Below are 4,898 nucleotides of genomic sequence, written 5' to 3' on the forward strand. Positions count from 1 at the left end.
TTATTAGGGAAAGGGGGAGAGGGGAGCAGAGACAGAGAAAGGAAGAGAGAGAGGGAGAGAGAGGAGAAGAGAGAAAGAGGAAGAAGAGAGAGAGAGAGAGGGGAGGGTTCCAGTTCTCTTATAGGGTGATCAAGGGCATCCACAGGTAATTCCAGGTGGTCAGGGTGTCTTTACAAATGCCTGATGACCGGTCTATGGGGCTGGCCATAGAAGTGCCTGCTTACTGATCCCAACAGCCCAAGTATCATGAAGCAGCAAGAAAAGTTCTCTGGAGAGTTTCTCATTGTGAAAACCAGCCAAGTGATGCCAACCATTGCAAAGCGTAGAGATGCAAAAAGTGTTGTCTCACTGTCTGTGGGCTTCTATTCATCCCTTCTCAGAGTCCACACAAGGATGTTTTCCAGCTAGCAAAAACCATTCCCGTCGAGTGAGGTAGTTTCCAGCTTACAAACATCAGGTACTTTTTCACACATTTCTGAGAGGAAAAGCATGCCCACATCCCACACTTGGGACCAAAACAAAAAACATATTCACATGACACAACTGAGCTTCCAAAGAAACCAGAAACTTCAGAAATTGTTTTTGAAGCCAACTCTATTGCTGAATTTAGAGTGTATGTAGCTTACAACAGGTGCTGTGACCTTCCCATTTTCCAGGGGCCGTCCCTCTCCAGGATTTCCTTGGCTGTAGAACAATATGATATAGCTTGTTTTACCCAAGAACCCTAGCACAGAGGCATTTCCACAATCCCAGAATACAAACTTGTAAACATTAGCTTAAGTAAAAAGGGTGCCAGTAACATTGACAGCAGATCCTTCCTGCACAGAACTATACCCACAAATAGCCACCATCGCCGTAAGTTCTTCCATGACTACTTGCAAAAGATCATCACTGTTGGGCTTGGGGACCATTGGCATTCCCCTCTAGCAGGAGAGAGGGGAGGGTCATGGGACCCTCATCTCAGTAGCCAGTCTCTCCTCTCGACCAACTGTATGCAATTCTTCCCGAATTGTACATGGCCTTGGTGTCTTGGGGAGAACCTAGAGTGTCTTTGGTGAAGAATAGTGACAGATGTCTCCACCTGTCACTATCAATAAGCCATCATCCATGCTGAGTTTCTCTCTTGGGGTCCCCCACACTTCCGTAAATAACTGCTCGCCTGTGCTCTGTAAGTAAGCCGGCCATCTCTTTGGCTCCCCGGAGTGGAGTGGACTTTGGTGGAATTGTACCTTGGTTCGTCACTGTGGCCTTAGGAGGAGGATAGACATGGTTCACATCTCCTCCAGGGAGGATTTTTTTTTTTTTTTGACAGTGCTATATCCTGTTTTTTCCTTGTCCTGAGATCCTCCCATCTATTCCCTCAGGTCAGGAATTCAGGCATTAGATGAGGAATGGTATCCCTTTGAGGCTGATGGATATGCCTTTGAGAAGGGGCAAAAGAAACAACACTGAACATTTTTACAGAGCCATGCCAAATATTCTGCACCAGAAATACCCCACTTTACTGTAAGCCCATAAACTATATTTTAAAAAAAAAGCTACAATTTTTTTTTCTTTACAAGGAAGACACAAAATATCTTACAGTGAAATTATCCCATAGAAGACTAATTGTAAATAGTAGTCTAAGAATAGCTCTTCATAGATGGGGACAATAACTCCGTAGATAAAGCACTTGACACATAAGCATGAGGACATAAGTTCAACTCCCCAGAGCTGTTTTTAAAAAGGTTAAGTATGGCGGTATAAGGTTTTAATCAACCTTGGAGAGGGAGACACAGGTGAATTCCTGGGGTTTACTGTCTACCCAGCCTATTCTAATTGGTGAGCTCCAGGGCAGTGACAGTTCCTATTAAAAAAAAAAAAAAAAAAAAAAAAAAAAAAAAAGATGGAGCTCCTCAGGCCTCCACATGTATATCATATTCAGGTATTCACATGAATATGTACACACAGGCACATGTACGTATGCAGGCACACACAGAATACTTTATCTTAATTGATTATCCATTTGCAAGAAGTATTTAGCAAAGACCTCGAAAGAACCCTCTACTATGTAGAAGAGGCATGTATAAGCGACCATGTCTTATTTGCCCATGTCTCCTGCTGTACTGCAGTGCCTGAAGGTTAGAATCTGCATTCTCTTTCCCTCAGGAACTAGCATGCCCATGGCACAAAGGACTTCCACAGCGTGCGCTGAGTTAGAGAAGAGAGCCTTCCCTTCAAGGGTGAGGAGACTGAAGACCATGCAAGAACAGTGACCTGCCCAAAGTTATGCTGCAGGCAAATGAGAAGGTGAGGATTCCAGTTTCAACCTTTGGACCCCTAGTCCCGATAAACTGCTACTATTGCTCAAGGACACGAGGAAATCGTGCTCAACCAAACTTGAAAGAAAATTTTGAGATTAAGTGGGGTTTAATTCATCCTTTCAGAGTTTCTGTATGACTCTGTTATTTGTAGAATAAATACACAAAATGGGGAAAGGGTCCTTGAATAGAATTGCAGCTTACTGTGAGAGAAAGGCTGGGGTCACACGGCTGCCCTGTGCCTGTTACTGGGCCTGGGTAGATCCCTCTGTCCCGATCATGTGTTTCTTCCAATGGCACACAGCTGGTCACACAGGCCAGGAGTGATCCACTGCATTGCCCTCTCCAATACTGCAAAATAACAAAGGCACACGGCTGTAGGTATGTTGTGTTTTGTTTTTAAAGTGTACCTCCTAAAGCCTCTATCTCCCCTTCAACTCCCCCAACCTTAGGTAGGAGGGAAAGGGGACATAGACCTCTTTACTTCTTCCAGCTGGGTAGGGTCTCCGGGTGTTTTTGGGGACAATACCAGTCTCAGTGATCAGGATATCCAGAAGTCCAGGTAACCAGCAAACCAGGGTTGTTGAAGCATTCTTAAAGCTTTCTCTCCCTCTGTCTCCTCCAGGCCGCCACACCTTCCCTCTCTGGGCTTTCATATTCATACTAACTGCACCCAGCAAAGACCATGCCCCTCCCTATAGCCCACAGCCATGGACCAACTAAGGCAGCCCAGTATCCCACACTTGGGATTAAAGCAAAATCCAGTTTGCATAACATAATTGAGTTTTTAAAGAAACCAAAGCTTCCACTGCACGCGGCGCACGCACCATCAATAACAGTCAGTGTTAGTGTCAAGGCAGTTAGTAGAGTAACTGCAAGGTTGTGTTATTATGACAAGAGCCTTAATTATTCTTTAGGTTGGGGGTAAAGGATAGAGTTCGTGTGCCCCACACTTCAACAGTGAGCTAGGAAGGATCTGAGTGAGGCTTTTATTTCCCAGTATTCCCATGTATTCTCCCACCCCAATGCCTCTCACCAGCGAGGAAGCAGAGCACAGCATTCCCGACTGCTCAGCAAATGGAACATGAGTCCATTGCTTGCTTTTTGAGCTCTGCCAATGGGGCGAACCCCACCCCCCAACCTGTGTTAGTTATTGCATGTTAGCTCTTCATCCAGTTCCAAGAGCCTGGGAACATCTTGTTTTAGCAGGTACTGTCATCTGGACAATCATTATTTTATTATTTTTGTCTTTATGTGTGTATTTGAGTGTGGGTGTGTATATACAGGTATGTAGCTCTGCGAGGCTAGAAAAGGGCATCAGATTTCCTAGGCTTGGAGTTACAGGCAGTTGTCAGCCACCACACAGGTGTTGGGAACTGAACCCGGGTCTTCTGCAAGAGCAGGAAGTGGTCTTAAGTCCTGAACTATCTCTCTAGCCATGCCATCAATCATTTATGTCATCAATCAGGCCGATAAATGGACCACTGCAGGGTACATTCCTTCTAGAAGTTTCTACACAAATCATAATCCTCTTGGAGCCATTTTACACAGAGGACCAGTGTTTAGAGCTCCGCTCCTAGGGACTTATTTGTTGTGAAAGGATAGAGAGAAAGAAACAATAGAGGCCACCCATCACCTCTCAGGTAGGCGATGCCTCTCCTTGTCCTCAGAGAAGACTTGACCATTCTGTGGCTCTCCATTGCAGTCTAGAAGACACAAATGCAGGGAAAGCGTTACTCGCCTTCTGAAATTACAGAGGGTAATTTTACAGATCAAAACATCCACTCACTAGTGAGTAGAAAAGACAGTTCAATGGCCTCTAGAAACCTGGGAATAAAATGTGGTTTTAAACGGACCGTAAGTGCACACTCACCACTGACAGCAACACCCTTGTCCTTGAGAGAGAGCCAAAGGCGTGTCTTCAAATGCCATTTTCCCCATGGACAGATGCTGGTAAAGCGCCTCTGCGTCTTCCTGTTTAATCCACAGAATATGGAGACTCCAGCCCTGTCTATCAAGATAGTTTTTTTTCCTTTAATCTTTTTTTTTCTTTTAAGATTTAGTTATTATTTTTCACAGCACTCTTCCTGCATGTAGGCCCATACACCAGAAGAGGGCACCAGATCTCATGATAGATGGTTTTGAGCCACCACGTGGTTGCTGGGAGTTGAACTCAGGATCTTAGCAAGAGCAGACAGTGCTCTTAACCACTGAGCCATCTCTCCAGCCCCCTTTCGTTTTCTTTAAACGTTTTATCTATTTGGTGTGCGTGCGTATGTGAGTGTGTGTGCATGTGCCACAATGCTCATGTGGCAGTCAGAGGACAACTTGCCCTGTCAGGTCTTTCCTCCTACCTCGTGGGTCCTGGGCATTGAACTTGGGTCTCAGGCTTGAGGCTTTAGCTGCTGGAGTTTTTATCTGCTGACCCAAGACAGATTGATTTCAAAATAATCAACTCCCCAAGAAAGGTCACTAAGTAACGATCACATAGGCAGTAAAGAAGCTATTTCAAGTCAACTCATTTTGACTGAGTCATCTGAGTGGACACGGTCAGATGGACACGGTCAGAGCTGTGCTGTGTACAGAGAGGGAATCCTC

The sequence above is a fragment of the Psammomys obesus genome, unplaced genomic scaffold (genome assembly GCF_907164565.1).
Source record: "Psammomys obesus unplaced genomic scaffold, mPsaObe1.curated_primary_1811, whole genome shotgun sequence".
Lineage (NCBI taxonomy): Eukaryota > Metazoa > Chordata > Mammalia > Rodentia > Muridae > Psammomys > Psammomys obesus.